General features: G+C 34.2%; 1 protein-coding gene across 10 annotated transcripts in view; it reads right to left on the bottom strand.

The window, feature by feature from the left end:
• BMPR1B (bone morphogenetic protein receptor type 1B) overlaps window positions 1-19,776 on the bottom strand; it is a 395,494-nt gene that overhangs the window by 50,326 nt on the left and 325,392 nt on the right. The window contains exon 1 of one of the 10 annotated variants that reach the window (XM_032332940.1): window positions 12,808-12,966. The exons of the other annotated variants lie outside the window; for them this stretch is intronic. The gene's annotated coding sequence lies outside the window, so the exon portion shown is untranslated. Of the gene's footprint in view, window positions 1-12,807; window positions 12,967-19,776 lie in introns of those variants that run through there. 10 annotated transcript variants of the gene reach the window in all.

Genomic DNA, 19,776 nt, shown 5'->3' with positions numbered 1-19,776 from the left:
CATTCAGTGACCATCTACACTGGCTGTCAACTCCTCCTGTTCTCTCCCTCTACATGGCTTTCAGAACTTGATACAGCCTGGCTTATCTCTTCTTTACTCAGGAATTTGACCAGGTCAAGAACAAACAAAATACCCAAAGACAGGGATACTGGAGATTTCTCAGCGAAATAGCTCTGCAATATTATATGGTAAGGCCCATTGGTGACAAGATCTACCCAATGAAAGGAGCTTCTAATCAGATCTTATAGTGATCCATTCTCTTATGCACAAGCCACTAATTCAGGGTCACTAGATATACGAAGAAACCTCAAATACCAAATATTGAGAACAAATCACATACAAAAAAGAAACCTACTTAGAAAAAACACACAATGGGAAAAAAACTTTAAAAAACTATAATTAATACTGTCATTCTCATTTAAAAAATACATAAATGAAACAAGAACGTGTTGCTACCAAAAGGGAGTAACAAATAAGGAACTCTAAAAATATGATTGCATAAATTAGAATCCCAATAGGTGAGTTGAAATAAAGATCAGGAAATCTCCCACACTGTAGTTTAATACACAGAGATGGAAGAGTTCAGTAAATTAGAGCATCAATCTAGGAAATTCAAAATGTGAGTAATAATAATATCTCTGGAAAGAGACACTTGAGAAAACAGAGGGTAGAAATCATCAAATACATAAATTGTGTACCATTTCCAGAACTGAAAATCATGGTTTTCTAGTTTAAAAGGATTCATAGAGTATATGAATAGACCTACACACCAAGGTATGTTGTAAATTATATAACATGACAGACAAAGGGAGATCTTATATAACATATATTTTATGTATATAAAAGAGATTAAAAGTAAGGGTAGCACTGAATTTTCTACAACAAAACTGGAATGTAGAATAAAATAGAGTAATGTCTTCAAAATTGTGAAGAGAAAGTATTTCAAATCCAGAAATCAATACTTGAGTAAATTACAGATCAAATATGATATGAAAAAAATTGAAGATTTTCAAGGTGTCAAAAATTTACCTCTCATACACCTTTCTCAGGAAGCTACTGGAAGAGAGGCTCTCTCCAAATGAATGTGTAAACAAGAAGACAAAAGAAAGGAGTTTCCACTATGGGAGATCTAACCCAAGTGCAAGGAGAAGCATACTCTCAAGATAATGGTAAAGGTGGTTGGTAAGATGAAAACTGACTGGACCGAAGGAACATCAAGCCTGACTGAAGGCAGGTCCAAAAATTTTGGGAGAAGAAATACAAGAAGTTAAAATTAATACAATAACTCAGGTGTTTTAAATTTAAACTGATCAAGAGTTAGGAAATTAATTTGTGATGGAAATATAGGACTCTAAGGAAACAAATAACATTTTAACTTCTAGACATATAGCATAGGGAATGGAAATATGTATATAGTGGGAAAGACTGGTAAAGCTTCAAATGTGGAAAGTCAAAGGTAATGCCTAAAACTGAATAATCAAGAGGTAGCCATACAATTATTTACTTAGAGAAATGGAGAAAAAATACCAAAAGAACAAATGTAAAAAGAACAGGTGCATTCGGTACTAAACAGAAGAAATTGGAAGGATACTTTAAGAAAAAATAAGCCAGCTTCTTCATGTTAAAACAAAAATTAGCAAGTTTTCAAATAATGTATCTCATATGATGAATCCTTTGTAGTCTGTGTGTGTGAGAAAAAAATGAACATATATGTACATATTGATAAAATGTAGGAAGATCTTAGTTCTTGTGGAAAATTTAATGACCTCTGTCAAGGACTACTAAATTTTGCATCATGAAATTTTCATATTTTGCATCATGAAGTTTTTCATAGCTTGCATTTAAAAGGACCATGATTTGTGTTTCTACATCAGACTGGATCCATGGAGTAGCTCTAGATGGTAGCTGGAGCTATTTAAATGCATTTGCAAACTGCTTCCCAGTTCAAAACAAGGAAGTAATTAGTCTCATAGCCTGACCAGGGAATAAAGAACATCAGTGAACAAGGAAAACACAGGCAATCTAAAAACAAAATCCAGCAAGGAAGAAGAAACTTTCCTAAATAATCTTCATTATGGGATATACCACCGAACCAATGATCTTTGGCTTGGTAGTGACACTGAATCCACTATGGTTTACCATATTTTATGTGTTTGTATGTATGTGTGCCTCAATCTATATTGCAAGTTACCAGCAATCTATTTTGAGGTATTCTGTAGAACATTCTAAGTTAACTACTTCAATTATTAATATGGAAAGACATCTGAGTCTGCTAGCTCCACGCAAGTTTCTGTCAATTCCTGATCTCAAACACTAGACAGTTAAAAACCATACCTTCTTTAAAATTTGTAAAGATGAGATAGGGCTACATCATCTTTCTAAAATACTTAACACTAACATGTAGTCAGAATGTATATCATTTTGCCAGAAACACACTCCTCAGGAAAAAAAAAAAAAGAGAGAGAGAAAAAAATATTGCTAGCTCATAATAGAGATACTATTTCTATAAGGCAAGTTAACAGGTAAGATCCTGAATAAACATATTAGGCTGCATTCATACAATGTAACCTGTACAAGTAAAAGTGGTGAGGATGATAAAATGATTTCTTTAATTAGCATAATTAAAGAAATTAATGGTTAAATGCAAATGAGACAATTGGAGACTTCTTCACTTGCTTTTGCCAAAATAATCAAATCAAGAGAGTAATTTATGTAAAAGTCTTCAACTGCTACTTAGGAGTCGATTAATCTATATGTGTTTAACTCCCTGTGAAATGAAATTCATTATCACATAGTTAATATTTCTAGTTGTGAGACAAAATAATTGAGTGATAATTTGGAGGTTAACAGAAGACAAGGGGGAAGAGAAGCAGTAGCAGCAGAATGATTAAATGAATAGTAGGATGATCTTATTAGATTTATCTTAAAATCTAAGGATGCTATTAAAAAGAAAAATTGTAACATCTTTTTCTTGAGATATAACTGATGTTCAACATTATATAAGCTCCAGGTGTATAACATGATGATTGAACATGTGTGTATATTACAAAAGATCATCACACTAAGCCCAATTAACATCCATTACCATGCATTGGATTTTTTCCTTATGATGAGAATTTTTAAGATCTCTCTTAGCAATTTTCAAATATGCAATATGGTATTGTTAGGTGTATTACATATTAACTATATTACAATATTACACAGTGCCATACTGCACATTAAATTCCCATGAATTATTTATAAGTGGAAGTTTGTACCTTTTGACTCTCTTCACCCATTTCACTTACTCCCATCCCTTGCCTCTAGCAACAACCAATCTGTTTTATCAATGAGCTTGACTTCTTTGTTTTGTAAGCCTCCCCATATAAGTGAGACCATCTGGTATTTGTCTTTCTCTGTCTTATTTCACTTAACATAATGACCTCAAGGTCCATCCATGCTGCCACAAATGGCAAGACTTCTTTCTTTTTATGACTGAATAGTACTTCAGTGTGTACTTATATACAACATTTTTTTATCCATTCATCCACTGATGGACACTAAGGTTGTTTCCATATCTTGGCTATTGTAAATAATACAGCAATGATGATGGGGTGTATATATCTTTTCAAGTTAAGTATTTTCCTTTTTCTTTGGATGAATATCCAGAAGTGAAACTGCTGGACATATAGTGTTTGTTTGTTTTTTTTTTTTAATTTTTGAGAACCCTCCGTACTGTTTTCCATAGCAGTTGCACCAATTTAGACTCCCAACAGTAGGGCTCAAGGGTTCCCTTTTCCCCACATCCTTGTCAGCATTTGTACATTTGTTTGTTTCTTTGATAACAACCATTCTAACAGGTGTGATGTAAAATCTCATCTTGAGTTGCATTTCCCTGATGATTAATAAAGTTGAGCATCTTTCCATGTACCTGTTTGGCATCTGGATGTCTTCTTTGGAAAAGCATCAATTCAGACCTGCTGCCCATTTTCAACTCTTTTATATATATATATATATATTTATTCTGGATATTAATCCCTTATCAGATATATGATCTGCAACTATTTTCTCCCACTTAGTAGGTTCCCTTTTTTATTTTGTCAATGATTTCCTATCATGTGCAGAAGCTTTTCAGTTTGAGATATAGTACCACTTGTTTGTTTGTTTGTTTCTTTTTTTTTTCCTTTTTTTGCTTTAGTTGCCTTTGCTTTTGGGGTTAGATCCAACAAATCATCACCAAGACTAATATCAAGGAGCCTATGTCTATGTTTTATTCCAGGAGTTTTATGGTTACAGGTCTTAAGATTGAGGTTTTAATCCATTTTGAGTTAATTTCTGTGTATGGTCTAAGATTGGTTGAGTTTTCCCAACAACATTAACTGAAGAAACTGTCTTTTCCTACTTATATATTCTTGGTTCTTTTGTCCCAAGTTAATTGACCATGTACGCAGGGGTTTATTTTTAGGCTTTCTGTTCTGTCAATCTATGTATCTGTTTTTATGCCAATACCATACTGTTTTGATTACTATAGTCTTATAATATACAGTTGACCCATGAAAAACATGTGCAGATTTTATAGGTAGGTTTTTTTCAACACAGTACAGTACTGTAAATGTATTTTGTCTTATTATTTTTTAAATGACATTTTCTTTTTTCTAGCTTACTTTAAGAATATAGTATATAATACCTGTAACATACATATATGGTTAATCAATTGTTTATGTTTTTGGTAAGGCTTCCAAGTCAACAGTAGGCTACTAGTTTAGGGAAATAAAAAGTTATATATGAATTTTTTACTGCATGGGGGATAAGCACCCCTAAAACCCACATTGTTAAAGGATAGACTATAGTTTGAAATCAGGGAGCATGATGACTCCAGCTTTGTTCTTTCTCAAGATTGCTTTGGCTATCTGATGTCTTTCATGGCTCCATAAACATTATTTAGAATTGTTTGCCACTGGAATTTTTATGGGGATTGCACTGAATCTGTAGATTGCTCTGGGTAGTATGAACATTTTAACAATATTAAATCTTACAATTTGTGAGCATGAAATATTTTTCCCTTTATTTGTGTCAATTCTTTCATCCAATGACTTGTAGTTTTTAGTGTATAGATCTTTCATTTCCTTTGTTATATTTATTCCTAGGTATCTTATTCTTTTTGATGCATTTGTAAGTGAGACTATTTTCTTATTTTTTTCTTTTTGATATTTCATTACTAGTGTATAGAAATGCAACAGATTACTATATATTGATTTTATATCCTGTAACTTCACTGGAATTCATTTACTAGTTCTACTGTTTTTTGGTGAAGTCCTTTGCATCTGTAAACTGTGACATCTTTACTTTTTCCTTTCCGATTTGGATCTCTTTTATTTCTTTTTCTTATAAGTGCTCTAGGATTTCCAATACTATGTTGAATAGAAGTGGTGAGAGTGGGCATCCTTGTCTTATTCCTGTTCTTAGAAGAAAGGCTACCAGCTTTTCACTACTGAATATAATGTTAGCTGTGGGCTTCTTATATATCCTCTTTATTATTTTTTTAAAGATTATTTATTTATTTATTTGACAGATAAAGATCACAAGCAGGCAGAGAGGCAGGCAGAGAGAGACAGAGGAGGAAGCAGGCTCCCTGCTGAGCAGAGGGCCCGATGCGGGGCTCGACCCCAGGACTCTGGGATCATGACTAGAGACAAAGGCAGAGGCTTTAACCCACTGAGCCACGCAAGCACCCTTGTTTTTATTAATTTTTGATGTGAGTTCCCTCTATACCTTCTTTGTCAAGAGTTTTTTATTATAAACTGATGTTGATTTCTGTCAAATGTTTTTTCTGTATCTATTGTGTTGATCATATGATTTTTATTCTTCATTTTTTAATGTGGTATATCACATTTATTAAGTTGCAGATGTTTAGCCATCCATGTGCCCCTGGAATAAATTCTACTTGATCACGGTGAATGATCTTTTTAATGGACTGTTGTATTGAGTTTGCAAATACTTTGCTGAGGATTTTGCATCTGTGTTCATCAGGGATATTGGTTCATAATTTTCTTTTCTTGTGGCGTCCTTGTCTGGTTTCAGTACAACGGTACTGCAGGCCTCATAAAATGAGTTTGAATGTATTCCTTCCTCTTCTGTTTTTTTGAAGAGTTTCAGAAGAATTGGTATTCATTCTTCTTTGATTGTTTGGCAGAATTCACCAGTGAAGTTATCTAGTCCTGGACTTCTGTTTGTTGGGGGGTTCTTAATTACTGATTAAGATCTTCTTAATAGCCAGTTCCCATTTGAGAAAAAGGGACAATAAGAAACTGGACTATTTTGTCAACTGTTATCATTATGAAAAGGGATTTATCTGTAAAAATTAACTTTCATATAAAACCATACTCAATTTCTGCAAAATTAAGCCAGCCTCACAAACGTAAGCCAGGCATTTTGGAACAAAGACAAGACAGAACACATCAACTAGGGCATAAAAAACACAATTACATGAATATACAAAGAATAATGCTTTTATTAAAGCATGAATTTAACCAGATAATAATGATGCTGAAATAAGAAGAAAAGACAAAGGTACATATTGATAATAAATGTGAACATCCAGATAAACAACAGAATAGCAATCATGCAGATTTACACCAAATATGAGATGTCTGATTAAGACAATTATCAAATTGTATTTTTTACATGTCATTATATTTATTAGATTTCTAGTATCCCTCCATTTGAAACAGGAGAAAGGCAGACTTCAAGAGATTTAAAAAAAAGTTTGATTATTCAGCTCATTCAAATAATGTAAGATTCTTTATTAATTAGATCTTCATTTTACTTGATTTTGCATTAAATTTTATATAAAAGATAACCATTGAAAGCAATTGAAAATAACGACTAAAGAAACTTTAAATATAACTTAGTACATCATATTTTCTAAACCAACGGGTTAAATCTGTATAAAAAATCTTCTACTAAAGAAAGCTAAATAGTTAACAGCTTCTAATTAATTGAATAGAATTTCAACAAAAGTGATTATTTCTTACCAATAGCTTTCCAGTCAATTATTTTTTTATATTTAGTAACAGAATTATAAATAAACCTGACAAAAGAATGTAAGGGGAAAAATGGAAAAAGTCTAACTTCTAGAAATTTCTTAGAATACTTCACTGAATAAATCACTCTTTAGAAGTTCATTCCATTTTTCACTTTCCTTTCTCCCTCCTACCCCCTCTATCCCTCTCCTCCCCTGTCTCTCTGATAACAATCTTTAACTTAGCAGTGTGAACCCTGACAATTCAAATACTGTCCACCCAGCATAGCTGGTTACATTATAGTTAACACAAAGTTAATTATCGAAATTACCCTGATAATAAAAAACAGGGCTGTGGAAGCCAATCTAAAATTAGTTTTCATCTTTTTAGAGGGTCATGAGATTTTTAGGGAACAAATGAACCACAAGATGACTTCAAGACATATGTTTGCTCCTTTGTGTGTGTTTAATGAATTTCAACTAGATTATATGTATATTCCTTATGATTTTCATTCCTAAGAGATTTATAGACTTTTTAGGCAAATTAATCAAACTTCATGAAATAACCTAATGATTATCACACAATAGTATGTGACTTCCATTCAATCACAAAGTTTAAATAGGAAGTTACCTTTATTGAATATCTTGAATATCTTTACTTGGATATATGTTTTGGTTATATACATGTTTTCAGTTATTTGTATACTTGTATATACTTAAATACAAGTTTTCTGTGGCATCTCTTCTTGCATAATTTAGCAAATAAGGCAGTGTTATAAAGAGTTTCTTTAAAGTATCTGTTTGGGATCAGTGGACAATTATTAGTTAGTAGCTTGGTATAAAACCTCACAATAACTAATTTTTTATCTATATGCTTAATAATTCATTTATTTAAAAAATATTTCTATATTATTTTAAATTACTGTGTACTCTTCCTCATGATTTTTACAGAAAAACAAAATAAGATTTTTACAAAAATTCAGAAGACACAGAACTAAAGTAAATATGTATATATGTATGCATATATATATATATATAAATTCTTTGTCCTCTGACTTCTGAGACTCTTGAAAGAGAAAGATTCATGTACAGGTAACATTATAGTTAGTAAGAGAAAGTCTACTCTCCCCTTAAACTATATGTGACTTCAGTTTGGCATTTTTGAATCAGACTCGTATTTGTATTTTGTTACTTTTTAGGAATTAACATATTCCAATTTTTTATTAAAATTATATATATATATATATATATATATATATATATATATATATAAAAGAATTTATAACAGTACAGGTCTCCAACAGGTAAATTTTAACTTCCATATTCACCCATTATATCCTGAAGTATATTTTAGCTATATTTGGCTTAAACGTTTTTCTCAGTAACATTCTTATCACTTCAAAAACAGAATAAATAAAACATTTTAAGTTTTGTGATACAAAAAACTGTTTCATACATCACAGTGAAGAGAATATCAGAATTCACTGTCACATTAAAACACAAAACAATCTATGAATAATATTGGTCTCTAATCAAGGAAACTTACATTGTAAAACACAACGAAATGAGAATTGGATTTGACTCTTCAAAATTCCTTGGAAGATGACATATGATTATTTTGTGCCACAGGATCTACTACTAATCTTTCCCCTTTCCTCATTTTTTTTTAGGTTTTTTTTTTTTTTAAGCTCTCTATTCATCTCAAAAATTAACAAAGTTTCAAGTGTTATCACTGTTCTACCCCATCTTCACCAGAGGGCAGGCAGGAGAAAGAAGAGAAATTGAAATTCCTATCACACAAGTTTGTACTTTAAGTATCTTGGATAAAAAGATTAATGAGGAAACATTTAAAAGTACTAAACTGGTGAACAGTGCTTTGGGAAGGATCTATCCTACTCCTATCCACACTGTTATGACAATAAATAATGTGACCCAATGCCCATTCCCTTTCTCAAACAAAACTGATTTAAATACATTGGTTAAAACAAAGGCTTATGGTACATATGAATAAATCTTGAATCAGAGCTTAAAATCAATATTAATCTTTAAAATAACTTCTGGTGATTTCAAACAATGTGTTTAAATAACTAAATTCTTTTCATCATTTAAACCTTGAATCCTTTAACTCAGTTCAGTGATTTAATTTACTGTCTAGTAAGTTTATTGAGTTAAAAGGCCCAATCTCAATTCTCATTGCCTAACCCCCTTTTATTATATGAAGCCATTTTCAGATAAGTTTTCTAAATTGTTTGCAAAAAAAAAAATTAGAAAAAAAATATATGAACAGTGAAACCCAGTCGTTAATAAAAAATTGGAATATGTTAATTCCTAAAAAGTAACAAAATACAAATACGAGTCTGATTCAAAAATGCCAAACTGAAGTCACATATAGTTTAAGGGGAGAGTAGACTTTCTCTTACTAACTATAATGTTACCTGTACATGAATCTTTCTCTTTCAAGAGTCTCAGAAGTCAGAGGACAAAGGGACAAAGGTAAGATTCTGTGGTAAATTCCTGGACATGCTGGGGGGTGAGGGGTGGGGAGTGAAATATCAGATGAGAAACCAGTATCAGGTATGGTCACCCTGCAGTGGACACAGACTTGACCAAGACAGAGGCTAAAACAGATAAAATAGTTCAAGCCCCAGCTCCACTATTCCCTTGCTCTGGGCCCTTTGCAAATCACTTCACCTTCCCTACACAAGATGCAGAGAGCACCGGCACTCACTGGTTTGCTGGGAGGAATGGAGGAGATATTCCAAACAAAGATCTGTCATAGTGCCTTGCAAATAGAAAGAGTGATATTAGTAATCACTGTCATTTGCTGCGCTGCTTAAGCTTATGATTCAATTTTTGTGTGTTCATTCTTCAGATTTTTCTTTCCCTGTCTCAGTTTTTTCGTTCCTTTCCCCTATCCCTTCATCTTCTACATTCTTCTATTTCCTATTTTTCTTTTTCTTCTCTCCCCAACCTCTATCTCTCAACTCTCTATCCCTCTTCAATTCCCCTTTCTTCTGCTTCATTTTACTTACTTTTAGTTTCTCTTTCTTTTTAGTTTCATCACTGTGAGCAAAAAAGTCTATAAAATACAGAGTTCGGGGTTTAAGAAACATTGAAAATTTGTGCAAAGCCAACTAATACACTGTTCTTAATTTTTTTCTTATTGTGCATTAATTTATTTAGCAAATAATCATTAAATCTATTCCATTCACAAAACACAATGGCCCAGAGCACTTGAAGTGCCCCCAATAAAATAACAATCTTGCTGGTGAGACAAATCAACTACACGTGGAACATGGTGAGACAAATCAACCACATATGGAAAACCAAAAAAACAGTTATATGCAAACAATCAAATAGATGTCATAATGCCACATATAATTATCAAATATAAGTCAGTCCTAGGTAGGGGTGCACAGGAGGGAAGAGGACTATGGGTGGCAGTAATGAACCAATATCTTTTACAGAAAACAGAGGCATTGAAACCAGGGATACTGACAGGTTTTCATTTCCATGGTTTATTGTTGACACTATTGAGCAGGTTAAGAAAACACATTAGTTTAGAAATGTTAGAGATGTGCTGGCTCTCTACAGAAACGAGGGCTTTTATCATAAAATATCTCTACATGTTTCCATTTATTGGCAATTGCATCCCTTTTCACCACACTCACACATCCACATTACCGCATCACTCAGGCTCTGTAGGATAATCATGTTTTCAACATTTTACATCATAAAAGCCCTGCCAAGAGATCCCAAAACATCTGGATAAAAAGTGAAAGCTTCAATCATTCAAGTATTTTATTTTATGGGATGCTAGATTATGACTTGAGCAAATCATAAAAGGATTAAATATCACATAAATTTGAACAGACAACATATACATTTATATTTATTTATTTGGTAGGTAACAAATGCAGAGCTATGAGCCTGAGGAAACACAAGTGATTATGATTGAATACAGTTCTTTGGACATCACAGGTATACCCTCTAAAGGTAAGACAGCAGCTGGCTTTTCCCTCAGGTCTTAATATGCTTTTAAATTTAGAGAAACTCAAACAATATGTTCAAATAAATTAAAAATCTTTGAAAATACTCAAAACTATAACATGGTTAAAGGTATCTTAACGAAAGTATCAATACAAGAAGTAATGAACTCGACAAGCAAGTAACTACTATGTTTAAAAATAATTTAACATCGAACAATCTATATCCATAAAATAGCACAATCACAGCTGATAGGATGGTTTTAAAATTAAAAGTGCCTGTGTATTTTATCCCTGTTTAAAGCCATATTGTTGGCAAAGAAACTGAATCACAGTCCCCATGGCAGTGAAATGTCAGAGAGTCAACTTGGACTTGGCAGATAACCAGGAGTTACGGTTTTATTCAGTGACTCCTACCAATGCTCTGTTCCACAGAATTCTGAGGCTAATCAAAGCCGATGTTCAGCTTGCCACCACACCCAAACTTACTCCACAAAAGCACTCCCAAGACAGCTTGACAGGTAAAACTACTTGGAACATACTCCTACAGGTAAAGAAGAAAAGTCACAATGAAAGCAGACAGAGCAGAAACCAAATCACCACGTTTATGCTATTCTTTTTCCCCAAAGGAAAAAAACCTGGAAAGCACTTAGGATCTCTTCGTTTCTAATCCTTTCTGTAACCTCTAATTGGATAACTGTTAAAGGATACTTTAGTTAAGGGGCATATTGACCTAAAAATACAGACATGTCACTATTTCAAATGTTTATCTATTTGAGGCATAAAACATAGAGACTACACGTGTTTATATATTTATATATTTATATATTTATTTATTATTATTTTATTATTTTTTTTAATTTTTTATTTTTTATAAACATATATTTTTATATTTTTAAATCTCAACTTAGAATGCACTATTACCAACTACTCATCACCAGTAACTTTAAAGGTTTATCTCTCGTGAGACAATATGGAATGATGGTACCAATAACAAAATGTATTAAAACAAAATCTGAATACTAGAAAGCCTTCCTAGTTTTAAGGGTAAAACTTTGAAGAAACAACTGTTCACACGCTGCAGTATCATCTACATTGCTTCGTTTACATTTATGCTTTATGCTTCTTAACAATGTCTTCTGAGACAGACGCCAAAACTGACATGAAGTACTAAAATATCTTTGTCTTCCTTTTTGAGTGTCTACCTTGATAAAAAGAATTTATAACATCCTTATTAAAAGTAAGCGACTTAGTAACTACACTTTCAAAACATTCATGTGTACTAATATTTAAATGCATAATTAATACTTTGAACAGATGCTAGATTGGCATTTTTCAAAAATCCTGTTTGGAAGAAAGCAACCTTGGCTTTTAAAACCTACAAATTCAGAGTTACATGTCAGAGAGAACAGATGAATTCTCAGTGTCAAAGCTACGAACAATTAAATTACACCACAAGGACTTTACATAGCCCCAACACTTGATTCTAAGCATGACAGTGTTGGAAAATGTGTCAGGGTAAACACACACACACCCACTCCAACACATATACAGCACAAAACACATGTAAAAGTTTCCGTAGTTAAAAGTAAGCTAAATTATAGACTCCTGGGAGGGCTAAGCTGAACTGCATTTTCCTGACATGTGATTCTTGCACAGAAAGTTTTTGAACCCCCTGAACTGCTCTATTCCACCCTCTATGCCAAGAAAGATTAAGTTCTATCATCTTTTCTTGTGCCGAAATGGACTTCACTGGCCTTGCAAACAATTTTTGAAGGGTAAAAACAGGCTCTAAGATATAAAGCTTCTCCCACTACTCACTTTTGATTTCTGTTCGCTTGATAGATCGTTGCCAGGTTCCCTGGGATGAGACATGAGGAGGAGGCACAGAATTGCTAGGGGTTTCCACTAAAAAGACCAGCACCAAAGGCAGCACTAATCCTGCACCTGTGATGTGTTATTCCCCAGTTAAGAAATGCAGTCCAGACTGTGGTTGCCTAATACAGCTCAGCTGTTTTTTCAGTCCTCCCTTTGATTATAAACTGGCAAGAGAGATTATTCCAGTCAGGCATTGAGCTGTGCTCAGGATACATGGCATATGACAGTGGAAAGGTAAAAGAGAAAGGAAACCTTAGAATCAAAAAAATAAATAAAAAGAAAGAAAAGAAAAAAAGTCACTGACCACAGTGTATTATATATCATTTCCAGATGGTTAAAAGCTGCCTCTGATTATAACCAAGGCAGAAAATATAGGACGTTAAAATATCTAGAAATCTATTTTCGATATTGCCCTGCTGCCACTCAGAGTGGTACTTCAATGTGCAATTCTTAAGTTTATTTTAAAATAAGCACAACTTCACCAGCTGATCAGCTATGTAAACATTTTTAAATCTTTCTTTAAAGAGGCTTACCAAACCTAAAAGTCAAACTCCTCTTACAATTTGGAACCTTTCATAATGTTGGGAAACCTGAAAACCAAATGATTTCTATTAATTTTTTTGTTTTTATTAAATCCACCATATCATTTGACTTATTAACATTTTTTATATAAAATCTGTATTTGAGACTTAACTATCCTATTCACTACATGTGGTTATACCACCTTTAGATATTTATTTTACCCAGCATAAAATGACTAGCAAGTCCAAACTGATTTAAAAGACACGTATCATTCACAGGCTGACTACACAGCACTGTGATTTCACAGAGAGGAAGAAAAAATGGCCACGATGTTCAGGAGCCATAAAATCTAGTAGTGGACAGTAGAACAGAAGTTACTTTCTGTTGTTGTTCTTGTTCTTTAGTCATAAAAGGGCTGCTGACCATTCCCTCACACCAATGCCCACACTCCATTTCCTTTTCACACTCTATATAAGCACAAAACCATCTAGCCCCCAGGCTAGTATCTGTGCCATTTTAAATAAATAATCTAAAACCTTATCCAAAAAAAACCAGATACCCTTTCCTAATAGCAGACGGTTAAAAAATAAAAACAAAAAATTAATTTATAGGCACAAAAAGAGGTGAAATGAAGAAAATATATCCATTTCAAAAAAAAACCTTAAATATATACATTAAAGAAAAGGTTTTAATGTTTTTTTATCAATTACCTACTATCTGCTAAGCAAAGCACTTTACTAAAAAAATTAGAAAAACTCCCCATGATATATGTTAAGAACAATAGAGAAAAAAAAAATTCCTGTGACTATAAAGACATTCTCTCTAATCAGAATTTGACAAATTGTATGACTTATATCCAGATTTTGGGGTTAGAGATAATACTGCATCTAGGCTTCCCAGTAACACTCTCAGACCCACTGAAGGAGGACCAAAATTCAGGCGGTATGCCACAATATGTTCTATTTACCTTCTCCTGACTATTCCCATAACCCAGTTTGGGCATCCAAATTAAAACAAGATGGCTGAATTGGCTCCTGGATATGGATATGACTAGCAACGTACAGACTTTTGATATTTTAAGATGAAAATATTTTTCCTCTGAATTAATTGGCCATTAAAATAAGGCTGAGATTTTGAACCACATCTGCTCAGCTTTGATTTTTAGGAATAAGTTTGCCAAAGGATAATCTTGTTGACTTTTGGGCAGAAACACTGAGGAAAGATCTGAACTGAGGCTATGTTATTATAATGATTGTGTTATCTTAAATCTGAGTATGGCACACATTGGAACATTCTGGCCTGATACTGTTCAAGCTGTCCCTCTTTTGATAAACAAAAGGCTTCAGTTTTCAAAACATTCTCCAAAAACAATCTTATTATTTTTAATTTTTAATTGTATAAAGCCTAGTAGACTCAGTGGCCCAGACTTTGAAAATCCTTACTGATCTTACCTTTATATTTTCTTCCTTTGTATTTCCTTATCCAATTTGTATCTCCTCATTTATGCTAATAATGTACATACCCACACACTATATTCTAAGGCCAAAATGTTTCTTTCCTTCTCCTTCAAATAGTCACCAGTATGGGGTCTCATGACACACAAACAATTAAAAAAAGAAAAAAAAATGTGAATCCAAGGATGCTATAGGAAAAATATTTTCCTCTCATAAACCCTTTCTTCAGATGTTTCTGTATTTGAAATCATATCGACATAGGTATTTATGTGTGTTGTATATTTTGCCCTGAAATATTTTGGTAAGTTGGGTATATGATCTTAAAGTTCAGAATCAGTATAAGAAGGTAAGAAACCTATACTTACTTATGTTCTATTTCAATTACCAAAGTGCTCCCCAAGACTAGTGATACTTGTATGGGAGCAAAGGACAGTGGCTCTCTTAATTAGATTAGTTAGAAAGTTGTCCACATTCACAAAGAGTATATGAGATCAAACAAAATATTTTACCAAAATGTAAGAGTTGGTATTTCAGCTATTAAGAAACCTTTCCTTCTGTTTACCTACAGAATGTCCTACTCTCCACTAAAAACCCAGAAAATAATTCAGTAGAGAAGGCAAGACTTCTTATTATTTAATGAGTTGGAGACTGGTAAAACTTATCAACTCTAACAATTACGGTCATCAGACCTGCTGATCCTCTCTAGAAGCAAAGTCTCATACTGGTTCATTTTTTTGTTTTGTCTTTTCCCTAAGGAAAGAGCATGATGATCTTTCAGAATGAATAGGCCCCACTTACAATCAAAGACTACTTAGGAATTAAAGTTATTTTCTTTCCATCTTTCTCGGCAGACAAAAGATATTCGCTTTCATACTAAAACCACAGTAGCTACTTGAGAGTAATGTGAAAATTTGCTGGTGACTCCCATTCTCTATCATCCAATCAACTAGCCTGACCAGAAAAGTATTAAACTTGTGCTAATTACTAATTAGATAGAGAATGTGAAATAAAACACACCCCTCTAACAGCTACTTCCTAAAACAGTTTCACCCCAGCCTTTGGAATATACATTTTGTGACAGCTTTTGTGCATGCCAAAATTGTGGTAAAGGTAACACTGCTCTTCCAATTTCATACCAATAAGGGGCAAAGAAAGTCTTAGCCAATAGGCGCCATCACAAACAATCCACCCACCCCCAACTGTGCCAGGCTCTTGCCTTTGTTGAGTTCAGTGTCTCTTCACTTGCAAGAAAGTCTAAGCAGAGAGATCATTAGTTATGACATGTAGACGCTAGCAGATAATGTTGACTCACTTCAGGAACTATTAAACTATAAACAGTGTGCTGAAAGCCATTTATCTACATTTTAGAATAAACAGCAGAAGCCACTCAATTAAATAGATTGCAAGGAATAGGCTGCTGAGGCCAAACCAAGTGAAGCTTCATTTTGAGAAAAAAAATCTGTGACTTTAATAAAGATCCAGGATCCCATTTTACTTTACACTATAAATATAGAAGATATATGTTATAACATATATTTTAAAAGGCCAATTGATTCAGTTACCAAAGTTATTGCAGTGGGTTCAAGTTCGAAGTAAATTTACTGGTACTCGATAGATATATTCCCTTAAGTGACAACATTTATGGTAATACTCATGTTTAACAAATGTATGTTTATCAAGGAGAGCATTACCTATCACTATATAAAAGGTAAAGCTGAATTAGGTCAGTTTTCTTTGTCAGCAGTCTTCCTATACACAAACAATTTAACTATTTGGAGAAATAATTTCTAAATGACTCTTCCGGGGTGGGGGGTGGAACACAACCTAAGTGCTATTTTACATTTATTTACATTTTTCTGTAAATATATATACATATTTCTACCTCCAGCATGTGAAAACGCTTCCAGAAAAACACTAATATTTCATGGAACCTTGGATTCCACAGTTGATGAGAAGGACAGAAGATAAATCAAGGCCCTTACTTCAAGTACCATACACAGGTAACACGGTGCATTTAGAATTTATTTTTCCTACTTGTCAGAGAACAAATCAAAATCTGCTCTTTTTCACACTCCCAGATGTCAGAAGCTTTTCAAAACAATCCTGAGGTCAGGGAAGAGAACACACAGGTGTGTGTTATGTCAACTACTGAAAGCAACTGAAGGTTAGCCTGGAATCCGATCCTTCCACCAGCACATTCTTGTGAGCATTACAAATGCTCCCTGAAGGAATATTACACTAATGCTGACTTATTTTAAAAAACACCCCAAATCTCATTAGATCTATTCCTTAGCAGCATTGTTCAAAAGCATCTCTGCTAGTAACAACAAACTCTCACCTCTTAGCAAACCTTTAATCTTTTCTCCAATATCACTTCTTCTGCTCTACTTTCACTGACAATACGACGGGTACAGCAACGGTAAAATATTCAACATCAACACACATAAGTGTTCGTCACATCATGAAAGCTATGACAACTCACAAAAAAACTTAAATATGAGGAGATCAACGACAAATGCTTAAGAGTAACTGGTTCACATGAACAGCCACTAGGCCTTGGGAAAACCATACTACATTTTGACTGTTGGAGGTAACCAGTCTGCAACAGAAAAGATGGCAGTAGTGTTTCAGACTCTGAAACGACCAGTGTTTATGCTAAAAAACCATATGCCTGGTCATTCCAAACCTCTATTCAACACAAACAGCACCTTTCTTCATTTTCAAAAAAGAAGTGATCGGAAGAACGTTCTTGCCATTGAATGACGAGGTTCCAGTTGAGATTGGAAAAATTCTGCCTACTGGTAAAATGACCCAATAGTCACAGATTTCTGATTATCTTTACTAATACTCCAGAATAACCACATCAATTTCAACTTTAATAATTCACTGTCAATCAGATTAACAGTTATTCCAAAAATTTAGTATTTCTATAAGCCTTCCTTTTCCTTCTCTCTCACACACATTTGTCCAGAGTGAGGACCCACAAGTAACAAATTACATAAAACCTATCTCTTCCTGCCAAACGTTCCTAGTATTTTCCAAACCTTAAAAATGTCTCACTACTGAATAACTGCACCCCGCCCCCAGCTAAGGATCCCAAAACCAAAACAATTAAAACATTATTTTTTCCTTTTTCTACTTCTCAGTCCCTCATCAAGTGCCTAAATGGTGATGCCCTGAACAAGAGCGCCTGTTCAGCGAGCTGCACCATGCCATTCTCAATGTCTGCTGCAGTACTGGCGGTAGCTGACAGATTTACTTATATATTTCTTATCTATGTATACCAAGTTTCGCAGCTTTGCTTTTCTTCTTAGTAGCAGCAAACCCAGAGGCATTTTACCAGTGAGATTCCACGGTATACAGGGAAAACGGGAACAGGGCTCTCTCTCTATTCAAGTGTATGTGCTCTTTGATCTGAGATCATTTTCTATTTTCCTTTCTCATTTTTTGCCTCCCAACCCCCAAAGTCTTCTAGAAAACTTCAGTATTCTTAAAGACCCAGATGTTCCCTTTCTTCTTCTCCACTCCCATGGAGAAGATAGGAAACACCAGGTGTGAAATACTCCTATTTGCCCCCCACTCAACAACCCCTCCCCACCCTGCTCGCTGCTTGTGAGCTTTCGTCCTTGCTTGTCATCTCAGGAGAGTTTCCCCACCATTTGTGTGTCCTCTTCTCCCACAGCCAGATGCACCCCCAGGAACACAGCCTCTCACACAGAGAATGAGGTGCCCTCATCTGTTCCTTCCCAGGTTATGAGCAAAGAGTAGTTTTCCCAGCCTGGATCAGCCCAGCTAAAGAAAGGGCTTAGGACAAAGAGAAAACAAGTGTACTATAAAGAAAGGGGAAAAAAAGACCTGAAAGGAAAATTTGACATGTTTATCTTGTAGTAACTTATATTCAAAATATGTAACCAAGCACCAACTCTTACAATAAGACAAGTCACATGTGTAACAGGATAACTAGACTCCAAACAGGTGTAAGAATCATGATTTCTAACCTTAGCTACGCTACTAAGTGGAAATCTCCAGAATGTCCAGAATGGTTTATTGCGGGGGGGGGGGGGGGGGGGCCAGGCAGCACAGTGATGATTTACCAATAAGGCTTAAGTAGTAAACACAGGTTCTCGGGACATGTTTGTGTAAGGAATGCCGATGAATGAATTAGATTACCAGAAAAGACTCAGCCAAACATACCTGTCTAGATTAGAAATTCACTGCAAAGCCAATGACCCTGATCAATACCATAATATAGCAGAGCTGCATGTGTGACGGCTTTTCCCATGACTGCATTCCCTGGACAGGCAACAAAGAGCGATAACAGGTGTTTCTACAGAAAAGACTCATGTGCAGCAAGACGCCGTGGTTGCTCTGGTAACCAATATACTGCAAACCCTGTAACATGTAATACCTCTGTTCCCAACTCCATCCTTACCTAATAAAGAATTTGGGGAAAGGACATCTAACTTCCCATTGCCTAAAATCATAACCAGCCATAGACACGAGGGATAAAAACAAATCCAAACCTGCCTGGCTACAAACACAGAAAACCATTCACAACTGAGTACATTTTAAAAAAATATATATAGGCTATGGCTATAAATGTGGATATTCCTGACTTCACTCACCTAATTTCAGGCAGATTTTAAGGTTGACACTATATTTACATATTGAGGGAATATTAAAGTTATTTATGCTTGAGAGTCTGCATGACTGAGTGTGCTGAGAAGGGACTGGAATAGACTGAAAGGAGACTACGCTATATTAGAGAAAGGGGAGCAAGGACGGGACAAATGGCCAAAAATGAACAGCAGTCCTGAATTCCCAAAATTAAACACAGTAATCTGGAAATAACTTTCATTTCCCTTGAGCTTATTATTTACATAAACTATATTTAAATAAAGGTTGAATTCTATGCTGGCACAGCATACTAACTCAA

Source organism: Mustela erminea, chromosome 2, assembly GCF_009829155.1.
Source record: "Mustela erminea isolate mMusErm1 chromosome 2, mMusErm1.Pri, whole genome shotgun sequence".
Lineage (NCBI taxonomy): Eukaryota > Metazoa > Chordata > Mammalia > Carnivora > Mustelidae > Mustela > Mustela erminea.
This window is presented reverse-complemented; position numbering and strand designations above follow the sequence as displayed.